The sequence below is a fragment of the Diospyros lotus genome, chromosome 10 (genome assembly GCF_014633365.1).
Source record: "Diospyros lotus cultivar Yz01 chromosome 10, ASM1463336v1, whole genome shotgun sequence".
NCBI classification, from domain to species: Eukaryota; Viridiplantae; Streptophyta; class Magnoliopsida; order Ericales; family Ebenaceae; genus Diospyros; species Diospyros lotus.
The window spans coordinates 7373153-7398601 of NC_068347.1; positions in this window are offsets into that span (position 1 = coordinate 7373153).

Genomic DNA, 25449 nt, shown 5'->3' on the forward strand with positions numbered 1-25449 from the left:
AGAGTAACATAAAAGTGAAAATATATCATATTTCTTTCATTCTACTGAAAATTGCCAAAAAAGAAGGCATTTTTTGTACTTTTTTGCTTGCTTTTTGAATTTTTTAAATACTACAATCTTCAACCTTTTTTAAAAAATGCTGCTGATTTGAAACTTCAATAAAAATGCTACAATCTCTTCCTAGTCACCATCCAAGGTGGATAAATGCAAGGGTGGCCATTTTAGCTGCATGGAACTTACTATTGGGAGTAGCCAGTTCCTTACAGTCGTTTTAGTCAGCGAGTTACTCACGTCTATTAGGAGAAAGTTGCATGCAGCTAGCTAGCATTAATTAACTGTGGATATTAAATTGGAAGAATTTGCAGCATTTTTGTAAAAAGTTTTAAAGTTTTTTGTTTGTATTTTTTTTATTTTTTTAAACTACAACCATCTTAAAACTTATTAAAAAAAAGGCTAGAGATTTGAAACTTTTATAAAAATGCTACAATCTCTCGCTAGTCAGTATCCATGGTGGATAAATGCAAGGGTGGTCATTTTAGTCACATGAAACTCGCTACTAGTAGTAACAAGGTCCATGCAGCCATTTTAGCAAGCTAGTTACTCGCTCATACTAATAGCGAGTTTCATGCAGATAGTTGGCATTAATTTATTGTGAATGCTAATTGGAAAAATTTGCAACATTTTTATAAATAGTTTGAAATATGTATTGAAGATTTTTTGGTAATCGCATATATTCACAGAACCAATTTACATTGGTATTTAAGGTGGATCCCGAAACCTTCATAAGGAAACTAACTACGAAGGAAACCTGTACATTAGGAAGCCAACTAATAAGGAAAAACTACCTATACATTGAATGCCTATACATTAGGAAACTAGAATCACTTAATTTAATTAATATAACTCCTTAATCTTCGTTATTTAACAGTCCCCCTCAAGCTGGTGAGTTCCCAGCTTGCTAGCAATCTCTTGAAACCTTGAAGTAGGTAAGCCTTTGGCTAGAACATCAACCAATTGGTTTCCGGATGTCACGTGAGGAATAGTGATGAGTCCACCATCAATCTTTTCTTTGATGAAGTATCTATCCACTTCCACGTGCTTCATTCAATCATGTTGAACCGAGTTGTGTGCTATACTAATAGCTGACTTGTTATTACATTATAGCTTCATTAATCCACTTCCTTCGATCATTAAATCCTTAGAATTATTTTGATCCAAACAAGTATACAAACACCAAGAGCCATAGCATGAAATTCTGCTTATGCACTTGATCTAGCTACAACGTTCTATTTCTTGCTCCTCCAAGTAACCAAATTTCCTCCTATGAAAGTGCAATAGCCTATAGTTGACCTCATGTCTGTAAGAGATCATGCATAGTTAGCATCAGTGTATACTTCTATTGTCAAGTCACTTCCCTTTTTCAACAAAATTCCTTTTCCAGGAGTTGCTTTCAAGTTTCAGAGAATCATCTAAATTGCTTGTAAATGTTCTTTCTTGGGATCATGCATGAACTGACTAACTACACCCACAATATAAGCAATGTCAAGTCTAGTGTGTGAAAGAGATAAATCAGTCTCCCTACTAACCTCTGATAGCATCCTTTATCAACAGTTGTTTCTTCCCTACTTTCTTGGTCCATTCTATGACTTGGATCAATTGGAGTATTCAATGGTTTGCACCCAAGAGTACCTATTTCCTTGAGCAAAACAAGGATGCACTTTCATTGGGATATAAATATCCCTTGTTTGGAGTATGTCACTTCAATCCCAAGGAAGTATTTTAGTCTCTACTGGCATGAGAAAATTCAAGAGAAAGGAAAAAGCCAGTTATGGCTGCTTCTAGAGTGCTGAAAAGAAGCCAGTTATCACATGTTGAAATCTTCGGTCAAAGAGGGCTAGCAAAACAGTTGTTACAGCTGTAAATATTGACATATTAATGGCAAAATCTATGGAGGCAATCAAGGATGACTTTTGTATTCTTTTCTTTTGTTTAAAATTCCTAAGCTGTAAATTATATGGTTATAAATAGAGAATAATCCAAAGGGGAAAGTGTCTTAGCTTGCTACTATTTTTTACATGGTATCAGAGCCTTGCTTCTAAAATTATTCTAGCTTTCATTGCCTTTTAGCATTCTCCAGCTCTTTTTGGCCTTTATTGCAATTCCCCGACCATTTGTGCCCTCAAAGTCCTTCCCATTATTTTGCCTGAATTGCAATAGACTACTCCATCCACTTCTCCAATCACGTCTGAAATCTCCAAGATGACTCCAGTTATGACTTCGGAGGGGACCAGCACAGTTGATACTTCAATGGGAGGCCTGCCTACTGGTGATCTACCAGGGTTGCACTAATCCTACCAATTGGATGGACAGAATTACCTACAGTGGACTCAGTTGGTAAAGACTTTCCTAAATGGGAGAGGGAAGTTACATCACTTGACAGATCCAGGCCCCAAGGCATCAAATCCCGGGTTCCCAACTTGGGATATAGAAGACTCCATGATCATATCATGGCTGTGGAACGTTATGCAGCCCGAGGTTAGTAAAAATTACATGTTTTTATCCACTGGTAAGGACATATGGGAGACAATTAGTAGTACGTACTCTAAAGTCCAAGATGCTTCAGTTATTTTTGAGGTTAAGATGAAATTGAGTAGCACTAAAAAAGGGGCCTTAACAGTCACTGATTACTATAACAAATTGAATGGGTATTGGCTGGAACTTGACCACTACCAAGACATTTAAATGGTTTGTGGTAAAGATACAGCCACTCTCAATTCTATTCTTGAAAGAGATAGAATTGTGGAGTTTTTGACCGGACTCAACACTGAGTATGACCAAGTAAGAGTTCAAATTCTTGAAAGAGAAAAGCTTTCATCTCTCAATGAGGTTTTTTCAATTGTTCAAAGTGAGGAGAATAGGAGAATAGCAATGTTGGGGGAAATCAATTATGAAGGATCAGCCATGTTAACTAACAAAAGAGAAGGGTCAAGGTTCAAATCACGAGGAAGGACTGATGGGCAGTTTAAGTCACACGGGAAGGAAGGTTTGTGATGCTCCTACTGTAAAAAACCGAAGCATACTCAAGAAACCTGTTTCAAGTTGCATGGGAAGGAGGCTGTGCTACAGAAACTAGGGGGATTTAGAAATATATCCTCTAAGAATTAGGCCTATTTTTCCAATAAGCAAGAAGAGATTGTGGAAAAAGTAGACTCGATAATTGAATCGAAGTTGAACCAATTGAATGCTGATGAAATCAGCAAACTCAAGATGTTCTTGAAAACCATTCAGAGTGGATCAGCTCCATTGCCTAACAAGGTAACCAGCCAGGTAATAGCTAGGAACTTGGGTGGAAATTTGGTTACTTGGAGAAGTAAGAAACAATCTGTCGTGGCCAGATCAAGTGCAAAATCAGAATTCCAGGCAATGGCACAGGGGATATGTGAACTATTATGGTTAAAGATTATTCTAGAAGATCTAAGATTCAAGTGGGAAGGTCCTATAAAGCTCTATTGTGACAATAAGTCGGCCATCAGCATTGAACACAATCTTATGCAACATGACCGAACAAAACATATTGAGGTGGATCGATATTTTATTAAAGAAAAATTCGACAGTGATCTTATCTGCACGCCTTATATATCAAACAAATCACAGCTAGCTAACGTTCTAACTAAGGGACTCAATAGTCAAGTCTTTCACAAGCTTACAGCCAAGTTGAGAATGGATAATGTCTATTCACCGGCTTGAGAGGGAGTGTCGTGAATCAAGGCTATGATTATGTGTGTGATTGGTCAAATATTTTGTAGATTTAAATGTTGTAACAATCCCATAGATACAATCTATGGGATTGATTACCAATCCCAATCAATCCCTCAATCTATGAGATTGATTATAATCAATCTTAATTGTTGGAATTAATTGATTGATGTAAATTAATAATTGATATAATTAGGATTACTTCTTTTTTTCCTTAGTTATAGGGATTTGATTGATTCTTTCTCCTAAATATATTATAATCAAGTGGAAGTGGAAATATATCAAGTTTTCACTTTTCTTCTACATTTTTAGTTTTCTTCTACAGATTGTTTAAGAAGGCCCACCACCGCCCTCAAAAGAACCAACTACACTAAAACAAAAAGAAGCATTATTCAACCTAAAAGCTAATTCTTTCAAGTTTTCAAAAGATTTCCTATCACGCTCGTCACAAATAATCTATATAGCCAGGCATTTTTCTCTTACTATGTATCTTCCAAAATCCAAAAATAAGATCGTTAGCTAATAAGATCCAAACTACAAAAGGATTAGTATTGCACATTCAACACCAATAAACAATTTGGCCATGAGGAATCAGAAATAAAAATTCTGATGGAAGCCACAACCCATTTCAAGAATAGAAGATAATGAAAATATTTGGGGTTCTATAATAACAATTAGAAGAAGCCCTAATCCCTCCACATGCGTAAATTCAATCCTGCATGATGATCCTAACTTCCGTCCATAAACACAATAATCCACTTTTGTTTTAGGAAATCAAAGCAATGGAAGAAATCAATTTAAAAAAAAAAAGAATACACATATATACCTTGGACAGTTCGAGAAGAGCGTTCTCTCGGAGATCGCGGTTGCCGAGATCCAGCACCAACTGCTGGACCAATTGCATATTGCGATCCTTGTCTCCTTGAGTCCCGCTGGCGCTCTGAGGTGGCGAAACGGAGCCGGCGAGCGGAGAGTTCATGAAGAGAGATTGAGGAAGCTTCGCCATGGAATGGTACTTTCACACCGTTTTTCTCGCACCTTTGCCGATTGGGAGAACTGAAAGGGCTTGAGTCTTCACTTTTGAAGAGCTGGGAGTTGAGAGTTGAGGTGTTTTCCGCTCGCCTTCTAATTACGTGTCAGTCCTACAAATGTTGTCGTCACTCGTCAGTCGTCAGTGTGTACATTTGGATTAGCTGTCCGTCCTATCATAATCATAAGAATATATATAGCAAATTTAGGCCTCTAAAATTTAAATTTCTCTGTTCATATTTGAATTTTAATTTAGATTAAAATAAATGAAATGGCTTGTAAATTTTTTTTGGGTTATAATATGAATTTTGTCACTTATGAAGCTCAATTTTATTAAAATATTTAAATTATTATAAAGATTGTAAACTTTTTTTACTTTTTTTTTAACACATTATCATGAGCGCCCCCTACTATTTGGTCCCATAATTCCAGCAGAATATGTAAATCAGGGTACCCATCAGCCAATTCGACCCTAATCTTTCTCCGCAAACGTAAGGGCAATCTAGCGGCCTTTTAATTTTTAGGATCGCCCTAATTGTTTTTTTTCCTAACAAGGGGTCGAACATGAAATCTGAGAGTCCAAAGATCAACATCCCAGCATATTTTTCCTTTACGAGTCGATCTATGCTCTGGGGTAACATTTTTCACTCTTTATATCATGGTTAATGGTGGGATGAATTAGCCGAAAAAGGACATCAGGGGGTTTGCATGCACGTTAAGCCTAGTGCATAATGATAAACTGGTTGTTGGGGATATCATTCAGATGTGTAAGATTTTTAAAAATTTTCAAACCTCTTGTGCGTAGTGAAAATAAATACAAAAACTCATAAAAGTTCAAAGTTCAAGTGTTTTAATAATATGCAATAACCACACAACAAAGTAAAACTTTTCAATAATGGTTAGCTTTTTGAAAAACCAACCTTTGATATAAAAGAAGCTTCACAAGCTGGCTTTCTTCTCTTCAAATGTGAAGAGCGTAGTCGGTCCACACCAAGTTACCTTTCAAAATTCCTTGAAACTCCTTTGATGACATCTAAAGGCTATAAAGGTATGGTATGTTTAAACTTGCAGTAGTCTTTGATTTTAAAAATCATAGCTCAGCTCTTGAGTTAATTCAGAGAAAGAAAAAAGGATTTTTTACTTGTGAAGCTCTCAATCTTATTAAAATTGTTGTAGACATTGTGAAGATTTTTTACCCTTCATATAATGATAGCAAGTGTTGGCGGGGCATAACCACATCACGAATGAAAATGTTTAAATATGACATATTATATTAATCGTCGCAAAAATTATGATGCCCTGCCTCCATTATCAGGTGTCATCGTAATTCTTGATTATAACCTTGGCCTGTTTTGAAAGACGATTTTGCCCTATTAACATAAAGTATTAAAACAATGTGGGTGCCTTGGGTGGGGTTCAGGTTTCGTCGCTTTTAACTATCGAGAATTCAAGTTTAAAATATATAGGGAACAAAAAATCACCTAATTCTCGTGCTCAATTAGGCCTTTAAAATATAAATCCAATTTCCCATAAACCATCACACTCAATAAAATATCCCAATAGTTAAGCATATTTAAACATACTTTATATCTCGACCAGTTCAAACACACTTTGAGTTACTCATAGCGGGAACCTTAACTTGATCAAATTATATTTAAATCGTAGCCGTTTTCTGTAGTCAAACACAAAGCACAAATATTATAAAAGCGACATAGAAACATAACTCATTCTTTCACTGTCTACAATCACTATTAATCGATGATTCTTCCACCAACACCGCTTTCCCTTTTTTAGACCCCGAGCCATCTATTGGGTTAATGGGGATAAAGAGATGAGTCCAAAGATTCAATAAAGGCAATATACAAAGCAGTAAATTAATAAACATGATATAATAAATAAAAATGAAATGCAGTGCGCATGCAAACTCGTCCACCACACTTATTTCAAGCTCTAAGTAGCCCCTAGTAGTTCTTTCTATGACTCCATCCTTTAACTCTCATGGCCAATAATTCATTGCCCTATACTTAGGCACTTCCTCAATATCTTATACAAGTCATGATAAAAGTAATTTACATACAAAACATATTAAACCCTTACCTTATAATATTATTCGCCTATTGATTTTCGTTGGCCCGCTAGACATACCGGTGATGCCCCAAAATTCCCTTAAACAGAATTACATATAATGTAAAGTCAATTAATTAAACAAATCACTAAACTAATTTCACTAAATTTCTAATCTACTTTACTTGCCTCACTGCCGACCCCTTCCCTTTTAGAATTCTTCCTGCCTTCAATTTCGTGCAACATCTCCCTATTAATAAGCCTCAGCCGCCCACTGTTTAATTCTCAAATCCACGGGTGAAGCCGACTGAATTCATCTCCCAGCTCAAAGCTAATCATGTTCCCACTGTTACTCACTTCATCTCCACGCATATACATATATCATATATTATATTTTATCTGTATTATATTATACAATATAATACACTGGTGCTTATTTGTGTATATATATGTATATCTTATATACTAATTAATTAAATTACGTATTTAATACTTCTAAATTTTCTTAATTAACTTAGGAGATTGATTAAATGCAATTAAACCCTCAATCATTGATTTAATAATCATTGAGACACTAAAAATTCAATATTAATAACTTAAGCTTACCAGGTTTGCTTTTAGAGAGGAATTCATAATTAATCTATTTCAAATGTATAAAATTGTTTTTATATTTTTCATAAAAAAAAATATTTTTGACTATTTAAACAAACTAATTACACCATATAGTGACTTTTATGCAAAATACCAGAAATACCCTTACCGAGATTTTAAAATAGAAAACCCACATTGTCCTTAGCCTCATTTACAAAAATATCTTTATTTCTTTCATATAACCTTTCTTCTCATTTATCTTCCAACATTCATATTACTCTCTTTCTCTCCATTATCAAACTATCTAAACTCAGTCATTCTTTATACATTCAATTTTTTTGCTTATTGGGTCATTCAATCTTCTTCATCAATCGCAGCGACCTCACTGAAGTCCCATTCAATAAGTTTCTTTCTCTCCAACAAACAATTTCACTCAATCTCAAGATATCGATTTGATTTGTATTTGTTTTATTTTTTAAAATAATTTTTGTGTTTACATTGCTTATTAAGGTTTTATAGAATTATTGTGGTTGTGAGTAGAACATATTTTGATAGATATCATTCCAAATCTATACTAATTTGGATAAAAAAAATTCGAAATTGAAAATCGTTATTGGGTTTTGTAGCCCACAAAGCCCGATCGGGCTTTGCAAAAAAAAAAAAATCGGGCGACCACAAAACCCGACCATCGGGCTTTGTTGCCCACAGGGCCCGATCAGACTTTGTGGCCCACAAAGTTCGGAAATGAATTTTTTTAATTTTTATTAATTTTTTCTTCAAATTAATGTGTTCCATTAACACTAAAATGATGTTTTTCTACATTTATTAGGTTAATTGAATGTATATATCATAACAAACATCATTATCTTTCATTTTGTGTGAGGATATCCATCTATTATCAATGCAACTAATATATGATTAATTGTTATAGCTAATATTGGACAAAACAAATATAATGTTATGATAATAAACTTACTCAAGAATAAAAGTGTAATTTCTTAACAATAATTTATTTTTTGAGACTATTAGTGGGCAACTTGAAAATATCCCACTGCAAAAAAAAAAAAAAAAAAAAAAAAAAAATCAGGTTTTGTGGGCCACAAAACCCGGCCATGGCTTTGTGGCCCACAAAGTCCGGAAATAATTTTTTAAAATTTTTCTTGATTTTTCCTTCAAATTAATGTATTCCATTAGCACTAAAATGATATTTTTTTATGTTTATTGGGTTAATTGAATGTATATATCACAACAAACATTATTATCTTTCACTTGTGTGAGGATGTCCATCCACTGTCAATACAACCAAACATGATTAATTGTTTTAGTTAATGTTGAGTTTTTCTACAAAACCAGACAAGTTGACAGACAGGCTTACAGAATAGGGGCTAAAAAACTAAAATGCTCTCACTCATATTACATTGAAAAAAGTGCAATATAATATGGATGAGGGCATTTTAATCCTTTAACTCCCATTCTGTAAGCCTATTTGTCAATCTGTCTAGCTCTCAAGAATTTTTCAGTAAATGTTATACAAAACAAAGATAATGTTATGATAATAAACTTACTCAAGAATAAAAATGTAATTTCTTAACAATAATTTATTTTTTGATACTACTAGTGGGCAACTTGAAAAAATCCCATGGCAAAAAAAAAAAAAAAAAATCAAACTTTGTGGGCCACAAAACCCCGCCATCGGCCCTTGTTACCCACAAGGCCTGATCAGGCTTTGTGGCCCACAATGTCCGGAAATGAATTTTTTTAATTTTTCTTGATTTTTCATTCAAATTAATGTGTTCCATTAGCACTAAAATGATGTCTTTTTACGTTTATTGGACTAATTGAATGTATATATCACAACAAATAGCATTATCTTTCACTTTGTGTGAGGATATCCATCCACTATCAACACAATCAATACATGATTAATTGTTCTAGTTAATATTATACGAAATAAAGATAATGCTATGATAATAAACTTACTCAAGAATAAAAGTGTAATTTTTTAACAATAATTTATTTTTTGAGACTACTAGTGGACAACTTAAAAAATCCCATTGCAAAAAAAAAAAAAAAATGGAGTTTTGTGGGCCATAAAACTCAGCCATCAGGCTTTGTGGCCCACAAAGCACGGAAATAAATTTTTTCTAATTTTTTTTCAAATTAGTGTGTTCCATTAGCACTAAAATGATATCTTTTTATATTTATTGGGCTAATTGAATGTATATATCACAACAAACATCATTATCTTTCACTTTGTGTGAAGATATCCATCCACTGTCAATACAACAAATACATGATTAATTGTTCTAGTTAATATTGGACAAAACAAAGATAATGCTATGATAATAAACTTACTCAAGAATAAAAGTGTAATTTCTTAATAATAATTTATTTTTGAGACTACTAGTGGGCAACTTGAAAAAATCTCATTGCAAAAAAAAAAAAAAAAAAAATCGGGTTTTGTGGGCCACAAAACTCGCCCATCGAGCTTTGTGGCCCACAAAGTCCGGAAATGATTTTTTTAAGTTTTTTTTTTATTTTTCCTTCAAATTAGTGTGTTCCATTAGCACTAAAATGATGACTTTTTATGTTTATTGGGCTAATTGAATGTATATATCACAACAAACATCATTATCTTTCACTTTGTGTGAAGATGTCCATCCACTATCAACACAACCAATACATGATTAATTGTTCTAATTAATATTAGACAAAACAAAGATAATGCTATGATAATAAACTTACTCAAGAATAAAAGTGTAATTTTTTAATAATAATTTATTTTTGAGACTACTAAGGTGCAACTTGAAAAAATCTCATTGCAAAAAAAAAAACAAATCGGGTTTTGTGGGTCACAAAACCCGGCCATCGGGCTTTGTTGCCCACAAGGCCCGATCGGGCTTTGTGGCCCACAAAGTTCGTCATCGGGCTTTGTGGCCCGCAAAATCTGGAAATTATTTTTTAATTTTTTTTTATTTTTCCTTCAAATTAGTGTGTTCCATTAGCACTAAAATGATGTCTTTTTACGTTTATTGGGCTAATTGAATGTATATATCACAATAAACATCATTATCTTTCACTTGTGTGAGGATGTTCATCCACTATCAACACAACCAATACATAATTAATTGTTCTAGTTAATATTAGACAAAACAAAGATAATGCTATGATAATAAATTTACTCAAGAATAAAAGTGTAATTTCTTAACAATAATTTATTTTTGAGATTACTAGTGGGTAACTTGAAAAAATCTCATTGCAAAAAAAAAAAAAAAAAAAAAAATCGGGCTTTGTGGGCCACAAAACCCAGCCATCAAGCTTTATTGCCCACAAGGCTCGATCGGACTTTGTGTTCCACAAAGCCCAAAAATAAATTTTTTTAATTTTTCTTGATTTTTTCTCTGAATTAGTGTGTTTCATTAGCATTAAAAATTAAAAAAATAATAATTATTAAAAAAATTATTTAGTAGTAAATTATTTTTTTAGGGGGAACCAAACATTAGTTCAAGACCGAACTAGTTATTAAATTATTAAAAAATTATTAAAAATAATAGTAATTATTGGAAAATAATAATAATTTAATAGTTGAAAATTTATTATTATAATTATGATTTGCAATTATTATTACAATTGAAAAATAAAATAATAATCATTGAATAACAAATTTTCAATTATTTATTTAATAATACATATATATTTAAATTTTTTAATTATTATTATACATTTAATTTTATTTATATGTAATAATACATATATATTTAATACTGGGTGGGTCTTGAACCCAAGGTGGGTCCCCTACCCATAAGAATTATTATTAAGAAATAATAATAATACTTTAATAGTTAAAAATTTATTATTATAATTATGAGGGGTTTCTCGGATTTGACTGTGGGGTTAAATAGAAATTTAACTTTTTTGTTTATTTTGTATTGAGGGTAGTTTAGTAATTTACTGTCTTTGTTTTTATTCTTTATTTTTAATTAAAGTGGGGTGTTGAAAAGTCAAAGATTAGAGTGAAAAATGGTAAAGTGGCTATTTTTTATAACTATTTGTTTGTAGGGGGTAAAAACGTTTTTTTGTTAAAAAGAGGGCTAAAAATAAATTTTGTATTTGTGCGGGGGTTGTTTTTTGCAATTTCCACTTGCTTTTATTCTTGTCCCTCACAAGACAATTGCTTCATCTTAAAATCATTTGAGTTTATCTTTATATAAAACTGAAGCCCCTCAAAATTTCGTTGTCTTTCCAAAAATCCCGTTTGACCATCTTTTGGCCATTCGACTCTCGTTTTTCGTACCGCTCAAGAGTTACTTGTAAAATTTTATCATCTGAATCTTTTCAGCTCAAAAATTCCAAAGAATTCCAATTATTTTTCTCACTTCAAAAATATACTAAATTTAATATTTTTCATTAATTTCCTAAGAGTACAAATTTTCAATAAATCATCATAAACCCATAAATTATTTTAAACTCAAGAAATTTCACAAAGGTCAAATATCTTTAATAAATAAATTATTTTAAATACAAAATTAATTACTATTATTCTCCCAACAGAGATGTTACACAAATTTAGTATGAAATAGAGATATAAGAAAAAATAAAGTATTTTTAATTCAATGGATTTATATTTTTATAAAGGAAAATGTTTACATAAAATAAATAATTATTTAAAAATTAAAAATTGATATTTCAATCATTTCCAAATTTAACACCCATTAATCTAATAGCATTTAGACCAAATCTTATGGATCCTGGTATGCCATAGTTTGAATCAAGAGTCTTTACAAGTAACTGTTGTCCCACTAGTAGAAGGATGTTTAATTTTCTTCTTAGATAGCAGAGTTTGTTTTTATATGTTATTAATAAAATAAAATTTACAAATTGTGTTTGGTAACGTTATTTTATTTAAATTTTTAAATAAAAATAAAAAAAACATATTAAACAGATGTAAACACTTAAACATGACAGCTAATATATTAATGATCTCACAAATTTATTATGAAATAAAGAAATAAGAAAAATATATTTTCTTAATTCAATTAATTTTTTAAAAAATATATATATTTATAAAGGAAAATGTTTAAATGAATTAAATAACTGTTTTAATACATATTTAATAATTTCATATAATTACTTAAAAACTTATTATTTAAAAAAATAAGAAATGCTTCAATCTTATCCAAATTTAACATCCATTAATATAATAGAGATTGGACTAAATCTTATTATGATCATAAGAGTTGATGCATGTTTGTTTAGGGTTTAGGGTCACGACCCATTATAGGTAATTAAGACCCTAGTAATTGGTGTATGCTTGTTTTTATTTTTTTATGTTATTAATAAAATAAAATTTAAATACTTTTTGGTAATGTTGTTTTGTTTAAATTTTTAAGACTAGTGGTGATGCAAGGGGATTTTTAATTGATTTTTTTACAATTTCTTATTATCTATTTATATAAAATTATATAAATATTGATTATCATATATTTTGTAAAATTAAGTAATTATCTACACACTTGTTCAATAACTTTTTTTTTTTGAATTTTTTACTTATTTATACATATTGTTGGCTCAACTAACAAGGCAATGGAGGAAAGGGGATGAATTAAATTTTTGAAAATATTAATTGTTTTCTCAAACAAAAATAAAATATATATATATATCTGTTTGTAATAACTAAAATACAAAAACAATAAAATTAACAACAACAACCAAGTATTCATATTTAAGAAATGAGTGAATTTGAGCTTCACATGATTATACAAGTTAAAAGTGCCCGACAAAGATGAATAAGAAAAAAAAACAAGCAAATATAACGCAATATTTATAGTGATTCAGTAACATGTCTGCGTCCACTACCTTAAGTCTTTACTAAGGATTTTCAAATCTACTAATGAAGTGTTTTTTTGAAGAGACAATCACTATCATCTACATGATCACTTTTCAATAATATTATATTTTTTAGGTAGGCTCAAGTATTAACTCTCTTTGTGATTTTTTATGGGCTCAAACACTCACATATATAATTTTTAAAAGCAATAACCCACTCATAATATTTTTTAAGGCTGAAATGAAGTACAAATGTAGAGAAAACTCTCAATACTAGAGGTCATCAAAAAACAGACTCAATACAGATGAGAGGACACTTCAGTATTTTCATAAAGACAAAAAAATAAATAAAATTAAAGAATTCTCTCTATGGACGAGAATGATATTTGTCAGGCTCTTGTTTTTTTAACTCTTTTCTTGCTCTCTTACTTTTCTTCTCCTCGTTTTTTTCCTGCAACTAGTATGGATATATAAAATTAAAGAGCCTTCTCAACACTTTTAGAAAATAGATTAACAGCAACAACTATTTTCCCTGTAAATGATTTGATAAAAAATTTCTTTTGCTAATAAATATTTTTACTACATTTAATCTCAAGGAAATCATAGGTATATTAAAAGGAATGTGACAAAATTCAATTTTGAGAGCAATATTAAATGTGTATTTTAAATTGCATTAAATGAAATCTAATGATTATAAACGACTATAAATTTCAAATTTCAAGATTTGCAAGCCATTACTCGAGTAATGTATGAGTGTTACTTGAGTAATGTCTTGAACACATCTAGAATTATTTTCAGATTACTTGAGTAAAAAATACTTGTCACTCGACTAATTTTTTAATGTCTTTTGTTTCTCTACAAGTTATTTAAGTAATAAATACATGTTACTCAACTAATTTTTGTGAGACTCTCAGTTTTTACAAATTACTTGAGCCTAGTTTTTACAAGTTATCCTAGTAATGTAAATTATTACTCAACTAATTTTTTTTTGCACTACTTTGTAACCATAATTTCTTAATGTAATTACTCAACTATTAAACTTTGATACTCGAACAATGTTCTCAAATGAAGGCTAAGCTAGATTTCCATAGACAATACTTGATTAACTTATGATTTATTATTTAATACTCAATTAAATTATCAACCTTTTTGATTTCTTTGTAAAATTCGCAAGTAATATACCTCAATATTTGAGTAAAACTTTGCCTTAATAACTTTTTTTTTCAGAATTTGCCTAAGTTACTTGAGTGGTATATTTTTTATTGGGAAAATACTTGAATAATACTTCCTACAAGCTGTATTATTCGATTGATACATGTTTGAATACTTAAAAATTCATTTCAAATCATTCACATGTATCCTGAAATATGTTCTAACACTTTCTAATTGTCATAAAACATTCAATGTTGCTTTTAAGCTTTGGATACTTAGGAAACCCTTGAGATTTCAATTAAATACTTAAACCATGTTATGTTAAGCATCAAAATCAATCCAAGGGATTGTGCAACAGATTCAACACATAATAATTAAAAAAAATAAAAATTATTAATCTTAAGAAAATATTACATATACTCAAGAATTTCAAAATAAGAAACTTTAGAGAAATTAACTAAAAGAAATTATTTCCCTCTTGTTATCCTACCTATGAAAATTTTAATTAATATTTTTTCATTTTTTTAAAATAAATTGTTGTTGTTTTAACACAATAATAAATTTATAATGTGGGAAAGTGGGTGTAACAATCCATTATTAGGTCTATGTCATGGTTAATGATTTTATTTTATTTTGATAAATAGATATATATATATATATATATTTATATATTCTAGATTATAGAGAAATCTAGAAGTTGAAAATTTAATAAAATGGGTTGAGTTTAATGTATGGGTTGGGCTAATGTGAAAAGCCCAAAGATTTGGAATAGCTAAAAATTAAATAAAACTCATTTCTAATGAATTGTGCCTAAATTAAGTAGGTTGTGAATTTAGTTAAATTCAAGTGAATTGGGTTGGATCTTAAGTGTTGGACCAAGATTGAAAATAAATTCTTTGGGCTTATGTGAGTTGGGCCTAATTAGTAATAGTTGAATTAATGGGTTGGGGTTGAGCCCATTTATTATGTAGTGAAATAAATAAAAGGAAAATAAAATTTAATTGTGAAATGTTAAGAAACGGCTTGAGATCCTTAAATTGAGAGTGAAAAATATAAGAGTAAATGAGAAATTGTATAAATGGGTTTGATAAAGAAAATAGAAAAAGAAATGAGAAATGAAAAATGTCCAAAAGGGGCATGGTAATAATTGTGTTTGTGTATGTACGTGAAGGGCAAAAGAATCTTTGATGAGAGACACATGGCCCTCCCTTTCCCTCTTCTTTATTTCCTTTACTCTGTCTCTCTCTTTCTTCCTTTTTCGAGAATCATCATCATCATCTTCTTCTTCTTATTCTCCATTTTCATTTTCTTGATCTCTTGGGTTAGAGCTTCAAGAGTGGACTTCTAGACTTGAGAGAAGCTTATTCTCTTTAGTTTATCTCCATCAAAAAGAAAGAAAAATTCTCCTTGCATCTCTCATGTTATGCAAAATTTTCTCTTTTTATTTTGAAGTGCAAGTTTCTTGTTTAATCCCCTTCATTTTGAGTACATCTTGCTTCTCCATGGCTAAAAACACCATTTTTGTTTAAAAACGAGTCTTTCTTTTTATTTACAAATATTTTGTAAAAATTCTTTAAAATTAATGGGTCTTGTTGGATCTTCATTTGGGGCTTACTCTAAAATCCTTCAAATAATGACATATTTTTGGTTAGATTTGAGCAAAACAATTATTTATTGGGTCATTTTGTATTTTGTCCGTATGTTCGTTTTGGGTCATGACAATTTGTGCATGCTCTATTGTTTTGGACATTATTTTTAGTAGAAATATACGATTTGAGATTTGTTTATTGCGTTATAAACTAGACTCGATTAGCTTCGATTTGATATAGGGCTTGAATTTTTTGGCTTCATTTTGAGCCCCCAATGGCCTTGTTAATTTTTGATAAAAAAATTATAACTCGCTGCTTCATGTAATTTGACCTTGCTTGGGTTTTTTACGGCATAACTTTTTGTAGTTATATTTGATTTACAATCCGTTTATTTCTATGTAAACTAGACATCATAGAATTTATTTCGGTATAGGATTTGAATTTTTTTATCATGATTTGGACCCATAACAACTTTATTGAATTCTGCTAAGAATACTGTAATTTTACCATAGCAACTCTGCATTTCTTCGATTTTTGGGCAATAACTCATTGTGATTATTTTCAATTTCAAATTCGATTATTGTTTTAGAAACTAGAGATTTGAGGCTTCGATTTGATATAAAATTTGAACCACTTGGACAATTCTTGAGTTTGTAAGAGCCCTTGAAGTATATGCTTGAATAAAAAATTTCTTGTTTTCAAGGGTCGACTTTCACTACTTCAAGGGTCAACTTTCCATATTTCAAGAGTCTACCCTCCCACTTTCAGAAGTCGACTTTCAGTGTCCAGAATTGTATTTTTTATCTAGAATTGTGAAAAAATATTTTATAATGGGATATGGGTTGTAATTTGCATGTTAATTACAATATTCATTTATTGATTGCCTAATCTAAAAATAAAGGTGAAATTGAGAAATATGTCCATGGATATGTTAGAGTTGTAACTTGGGAGCCAATAATAAGAGTTGTGAGTTGGCTACATTTTTAATTAATCTTGGACATATTTTAATTAATATTAGTATTTCTCTTTTAATACATGGCAATATGTTCATCTTTGTATTTTACTATTTAGATGAATCTCAAAGAGTGTAGTAATGTCAATCAAGTTATGATGAGATCATACTAATTAAATCGAATGACTGATACTTCATTCTTAAACTATTTTTGGTTATAGGACTATAGAGTGGAGTCTCTATAATACCATCAAGACTAGTACACACTATGCATGCTTATAAGGAGGGTAGTTGATCTCATTGACTACTTGTGTGGTGACACTAATGCAAATGTGTAGGTGCTCATTGGTGAATGAGTTCACTGAATGACCTAACTTGAGAACACCGAAATGGTAATTCACTATAAGAAAAATCGATTTTAGTGACGGAAAAATCCATCACTAAAAACAGAAAATCGGTCACTAAATTTTTAGTGACGGGGTAAAAATCTGTCACAAAAAAGGGTGTCATTGAATTTTAGTGACGGGGTTGAGCAATTCTGTCACAGATCTGTGACGGGACATCTTTCCCGTCACAGATCGTTTTAAATAATAAAAAAATTAAAAATTAAAATTAATTTTAAAATAAAATAAAATAAATATTTATCTAATTTATAATATTAATTCTAAATATTTGAATTGAAATTTTATTTCTTCTTTTTATTGTTTTATTTTAGATAAAAATCTTAAAATCTATTAGTGCGCTCTACATATTTTATAAAAACAAAATAATATTTTTCTTAAATACTATTTTAATTTTTAGTCTTTAATTACCTGCATATTTGAATTAAAATTTTATTTATTATTTTTAATGTTTTATGTCAAATAGAATTTTTTGTATTTTTTAATGTGTATATTTTATTTATAACAATAAAAGTAAACTGTATTACATTTAAAAGTAAACTATTAAAAATTACAGTATTACATCAACATTTCCTATGTATTTTATTTAAAATTATAGTATTATATTTTAATTAAAAGTAAAAAAATTTCAATTAAAAATTAAAAAAAAACACAAATAACCATTAAACTAAACTAATACAAAATAAATATAAGTAAACTAAAATAAAATAACTACAACTAAACTAACATAAAATAATCATTAAACTAAACTAACACAAAATAACTAAAACTAAACAACACAAAATAATTACCTTATTGACTGAAAGAGTGGCGACAATGGCACCGGAGCAGTAACAATACCGGTGGGAGACAGCAGTTGCAGAAAAATCAAGAAAACCAATGGGGGAATAGAGAAATGTCGTCCGAATAGGGGGAAGTGGGCGAGAAAGAGTGAGAACCAGAGAGGGGAAGGGGGAGAATGGCTGTTCGGGAGGGGGGTTTTAAACTTAAATTAGTGAGGGGTGTGCCAGTCCCGTCGCTGATCAGTGACGGGCATGGCAGTTCCGTCACAAAAAACATGGCAGAAAATTTAGTGACGGGACTGCCATGCCCGTCACTGATCAGTGACGGGCATGGCAGTCCCGTCACTAAATTTTCTGCCATGTTTTTTGTGACGAATTTCCGTCACTAAACTCATCACAAATTAGTGACAGGTGGGCCCCCGTCACAAATCCCGTCACTAAATTATAATTTTCTTGTAGTGATTCTTACTAAATGTTAATTGGGAGTTCTATGTGGCGACATGTGCTAGTAATCTCTTTTCTTGAGGTACCATAATTATCTTGTATAAGAAGTGTCTTGCTTTGATACCACTGTACAGGGTCCAGTAAGATGGGTCCCTAATAGGGTGGTTATTGAGTATGATACAAATCATACGAAGGTAGGTGAGTACATAAGATGGAATCTATCGACTTTAGTAAGATTTAAAAGGTATATGTCCTATGTGAATGATAAAGTCACAACTCGAGAAGTCGTTGTCCAATGCGAATAGTTGGGAATTAATAAAAGTTATTAATTCGTTATAAATTTGACTATAGTAGTTGTGGACTTAACATTCGTACACATAGTGTTGGTCATTAGAAGTTTGACATTTTACTATACTTCTAGACTATACCAGAGCATTATGCTAGAGGGATCGAATAGCACTAAAACTTATCATGGAAAGGTTCATTAGGATTGTCATTTGCATTTCATTATGATATGGGGGCCATAATACGTTGCTAGACGTCAATTTTGGTTTAAGGGTAAGATAATAATTTTTGTCATGAGATGAAATAAATTAAGAATCATAATCAAAGAGTTTTATTAAGAGTATGATTCTATAAATTGCCCTTTGCCATCTTCATTATGAACCTATAAGGTCACACATAAACAAAGAGGAATTTTATGATATTTCAGTGGGACCAAAAAATATTTTTGGGGCCCGAAAGAATTGGTGGATTTTTGGGGTGAGCTAGCACTCATGGAAAAGTCCACGGGATGTTAACAAAAATGAGAAAAAAGTAAAAATAAGGTGAAAAACCCACAAATGGGTTGGGCCTTGGCCCAACATGTTTATAACATGCTTGGGCTTTCTATAAATCCCTAGTTTGACTAGGGTTTTGAGGAGAGATTCCATTCTTGCCTCATAACCCCTTTGTCTTTCTAGAGAGAAAAAATGGTTTTTGAGAAAACCAACCATATTTTCATGTGTTGGATTAGATCTTGCATAATTGATGCAAGAAGATTGAAGGGGCGTGCTCATCAACATCGATTGAAACTTCTCTTTAGTGTGGATCACTTATAGAGGGTGGGCAACACCTTGTGGCACAAAGATTCTTCCATTTTTCATTGGACAACCAAAAGGTTTGGTTTTTCGTTATATATTTATCTTCTTGAAGATATTATATATTTACAAACTAGATCCGTTCATTTTGGGTTTCAAGTTAGCCAAAGAGTTTGGTTGATCCAAATAATTTTTTAAATTTCTGCTGTGTTTGGATCTAAGAAACCCAACAGGATATGAAATGGGCAAGACTTGCATGATGTTATGTATTTGCATTGAGATGCCTATGTGTGGCTATATATTTGCGCACCTATTATTTTGTGCGGCAGCTATATCCATGGGTGATGAAAAGATATCCTATGAACGCCTGATGCGAGTAAGGTGGCCATCAACCCCGTAGGCGAGACTCAAATTGTTTTTGCTTGTTAATGTATTTTCATGATGCATATGTATATTCATGTATGGATATATTGGTCATGGAAGTCTTGGAAATTATGTGAAAAATTCCTTATTATTAGTGCAGGTGCATAAGTATGGAAATGATTACATGGTATGTATAATAATCACAACATGGGAAATTGATGTAAATGGAAAACTTATGAGTTGTGTTATACTGATATCTTTTCATAGAGTTGTTGCTTAATCTATCTTGATTATTCATGCCTTTGATTCTATATCTCCATGCTTTATAAATATACTTGTTGAGCCTTGTGGCTGACCTTGTTGTACTTTCTTGTTATTCTAGGAAAAGGTAAAGCAATGGTTGAGGGTGAGTCTAATGGGGCTAAATCCTAAGGTTAGAGGTGTACAGAGACATCCCAAGATAAACAGTCCATGTTAATGGCTGTAATAAGGGCATGTTGTTATAAACCTTTGTGTTGGCTTCCACTGAATTTATCTAAGGATCGATAGTAATGTGGTGTTGTATGTCATTGTTCTATATCATCGTTGTGATGACCTCCTTTCAGATATCCTATGCTAGTGGGACTATCCAAGAGTGGGCCACTACAATGGGGGCGTGAGCCTCAAGGCATCTAGAGAATTTTGAGTGTCTATGAGACCTACAAGTGATTAGGAGGGTTTCCAATGATCTTGAGAGTTTTTAGCGATCCCGAAAGTTCAAAATGTATCTTGAGAGTTCCAAATGATCTTGTGAGTTCCAAGTCTAGGTGTAGGTGATCCTAAGACCTCCAAGTCTGGGTGCAAGTGATCCATAGACCTCTAGATGACCGAGTGAGTTCCAAATGATCAAGAGACCTACTAAGAAAAAAGCCGGTTAAGGGAACAGGTGAGTATCCCCACATAAACCCTCTGATGCTTAAATTAGTCTCTGAGAGTGCTTGAATGCAATGAAAGAATTTTAATACCAAAGTCGACATACATGAATGAGGAGGTGACCCTCATATTTATAGAGAATAAGAAGGGAAACACGTGGTACCCTACCCACGTTTCTATTATTTTACTCTTAAGATCATAGTTTTGATAATGACAAAACATGGAAAAGATCTTGATTTCAAAATTAAAAGATCATCATCTGTGCAACTAAAACAAAATCAATTTCAAAATATAATTTTCAAGAAAATTATTTTGATAAAAATCCATTTTTGTTCTCAAAATTTCAAGAGGTTAGTCAAAGCAGTTTTTAATATATGTGTTGTTCATGATTTAAGAGATTGGAAAAACAAATAATTAAATTTCAAAATAACCTCTAAATATTGGCTTAAGGCATGAAGTAAGCATCCATCGACTATCTCAATTCATTATGTCGATAGATAATAAGTTTGCTCCTTGGTTTGTTTCTATTTTTGCCTCAATCTGTCAACTAAGACAAGGATTTTGTCAACAGACAAAATGCATTTCATGATTCTGTCAACAGATGTCTAGTAATCTGTTGACTACTCTTTGTATATTAGCTTAAATCTGTTAACTAAGTCATTCTTTCTATCGATAGTTTGTTTCGTAGAAACTCATAACAATTGGTTTTTGGAGTATTAAATGTAACACCCCAAAAATTTTAAGAAAAGAATAAGTGGGGCATGATTAGTAGATTATGAAAATTTTGGGGTGGAAGTGTAAATTCGAGAAATGACAACTAGAATAGTTCAAATATAAAATGTGGTATTTTGTTAAAAGAAGGTGATTATTTATGATTATTTGAGGATTGGTGGGTTTAAGGAATTTTAAGGGGAAAATTAGAATTTATTATATTTATTAAGAAGGGTGTAACTAGCAGTTTGTGAAAATTTTGGGGTTTAAGTGTAATTTTGAAAATTAATGGCTATAACATCTTAAATATAAAATATGCATATAATTAATTGAAAGAGTAGCTACGTGAGATGGCACGCGTGCGGGAGGTCCTAGGATTGAGCTAGAGCATGCGTGACTGGGAAAGAAATGATGGTATTTTTTTTAGCAAGGACACCAAAACAACATCGTTTTGGAGGCAACCAGGTTCGCACCATGCACACCGCCATTTGGCCAAGCTTGGCCTTACCGCACCATGCAGGGCCCTTGTCGCGCCATGCGACCGCCACCTGTCACTTCCAGCTGCTGCCACATGTCCAAATGCCACCTAACCATTTTTTCTCCCCTATATATACCCTCTAAGGCTTAGATTAGGCTATGAAATCATATGAGACAATTGGGGAAGGCAAGAAAGAGTTAAAGTAAGTGATTAAAGTTTGCGATTGGGTTGGAATTAATAGTCTAATACTTATTTTGTATTAATTCTTATATTAATTATGCTTAATGTTGTTAGAAGAGCTTTGAACCGTGATATCAACAAAATTAGGCACTTAGTGAGACTTAAAGGAAATATTTAAGGCAAGTTTCATCCTCTTGTTCTTGTTATTGCAAGTTCCTATCACTCTCTTTCCATTTGGCTAACACTATATTGTTTTATGCAAGTTCCTAACCCTCTTGCAAGCTCATATACTCTTTATTTATCGGATGTAAGTTCTCATTCTTTAAACTCCTTTTGTGAGTCCCTTGTGAGTTTTTAAGTCCATTGAGACGTATTATAATTTTAATTCTAGTTTGTTGACTTTGGCTTGAAATTCCTTGTGAGCATATAAATAGGGCTTATTCACCCTATAATTATTTGGGAATGATGCTTATCGGCTTAAGTTAGATTTATGCAAGGTATTGTAACATCTTGCAAATGGATTGGTTATGAGTTTTTCACCATGCTTTATGTCTTGTGATCCTTGTGTGCGTCCCTCGTATATTATGTGTGGTTGTAATCTCATTTGAGGCCTAATGCATGTTGTGCATGAAGAGTTGGATGCATGGGGTTTTAGGGCCATTATGCATATGCATACTAATGAAATGGTTTTTGAAAGAATTTGGTACTTGATGCGCGCGGCGAACTAGATCTGTAGGTGTAACACCCCGTCTCGCCAGGCGTGTTACTATAAGGGTATTCCCGGGATTTCTTTTTTTTTTTCTCTTTAAGTTACACACGCGCGGTATTTCAAGAACAATCTTCACGTGCAGAAACAAAACCCCGCGAACCCCAGTCTTGCCCGTTTAACTATCAAGATCAATAATCTTAAACTAAACGAGTCTTAATACAACACAGCGGATACATTAATACCAAAACACCATAGTTCTTACATTGTATTTCCATAGCAAATTACGTAATACAGGTCAAATGATGAAATCGCTATTATACAATTGTTCATTTACAACCTGAAATGCATATTAAAGTCTCCAAACGTTACAACGACTTAACAAACTAAGCACCATTAGCCCTCAACCGGCCACATCCTTGCCCTCGCAGCAATCCCTGGCTGGAACATTAAACGTTCCAGGGGCATAGCCCAAGTTAGATGATAAACATCTAAGTGACGGCATAAAACAGTTCATACAATGCATGAGAGACACACGAGCATGGCATGCACAGACAAACGTAAATATGCAAGACACGTCTAACTCGAGATATCACCTTGACATACTTAATCCCTCGAATATCCCACTGTGGCACACGTTCACCTGGTCCAACGTTAATCCCTCGGGTGCACCGTCGTGACACCCGTTCACCTGGTTTAACATTATTCCCTCGAGTGCCCCAGTGTGACACCCGTTCACCTGGATTAACATAGTCCCAATCTCAAGTAGATCCCATACCGCCCCTTATGGACCCAACGATGAATTTAGACTTGACCCCACATGATATGAAAACTTACACGCCATGCACCAATATTTTAGAAATAAATAGTTAATGCAATGTAGTGAATATCGACGCAATGAATGTAAGTATATGCCTTGTAAAATAAGCTAAGTCTAGGAGCGTACAATTACTCACATGAACTCACCAAAAGCACTTAAAAACACTTTCGAGTCAAGATAAGGTTAAAATCAAACCACTCACCTCGAATGAATTTGGATTGCCTCGATCCTTGTGCACGGCCTCGATTTGCGTGCCAAAACCCAAATACTTGAACTTGTGCTCAACCTCAAGCCAAGATACTTCCTAAACGTCATATTTAATTAAGGAAGCATTAAAATCTATTTTCCTCAATTTTTCCATAATTTCCTCTATTTTCTCCCAATTTTCACTTCAATAATTCCAAAATAATTATTTCCTTAGTTATTTTCCAAAATATTTCAACACAATAATTCCTAAAATAAATTAACAAAAATACTGAAAGAAAAATACCAAAATGCCCCTATCACACGCGCCCTCACGCGCCTGGCGCGTGTCTGCGCGTGGAAGCTGGCGCGTGCAGCCACGCGCGTCGTCTTCTTCCTCAAGACCGGTCACCGGCGGTTGCTCCGATGGCTGCAAAACCGGTACCCCCTTGAAGCCCTTGGAGAATCGATCCAGATGGTACCATTTTTAGGCCGAAAGGCCACCGGAAAGTGGCCCAAACGGCCAGTTGCAGGTCGGCGGTGGCGGACCGCCTCCAACCCTCGGCCAAGTTCGAACACCCCTCAAACATACACCAAAATGCTTCAAATCGATCCCAAAGTGATCCTTGATTCCTCGCGACCAAAAGCCCCTTAATCACTCGCCCAGAAACATTCAAAATCTTGGTCGATTTATGCTTTTAAAAGCTCGAACTTGCGGCCTCCTTTTATACCCGAAAATCGGCTAAAATCCGGCCAATCACCGATCAACCCTTGCTCCCCAAGACTCCTATGGCCGTATACGACCTCCCCCAAGCAAGCCTCGGCCGTCCAATCTCCAGATTTGGCCTCCATGTGCAAGGATTTGCGGCGGCCGATTTGCAGGTGCCGTGTTCACACTATGCAATTTTCCATTTTTTGCACTTTGACCCCCATAATTTCTCTAATCTCATTTTTCTTCTTTCCATGATACCCCTGATAAATCCAACTACACTATTAAGGCCCTCAAGATTAGCACTCTTCATTTGGTCCTTGAAACTTCTGAAAAATTACTGTCTTGACCTTCCTTGAGCAAATTTAGAAAACTGCACTTAGGCCCAACTGGTCAAATAGTCCTTAAATCCATTTGATTCAACCCGAAATCGCTTAAGGGTTGTTCTACACATTAAATATTAGTCCTTGACACGTTCCGTTGATCTTCTGGATGTTTCCTAGGTCGATTCGATTTTCTCAGCCCGGTCGACAGCTGTACCGAAAACTGTTCCCGATCCCACTTCTTTCATCACTAAAAATCATAATTCGAATCACTTGTCGATACTGTACAATTTTCTTTAGCTATCTAAGGTCCGGGTTACTCCCTCTGACTGATTTAATCATCTAAGACTACGTTAGTGTGTCATATAGCCTTATTCTTTCGATAATTCCAGTTATACC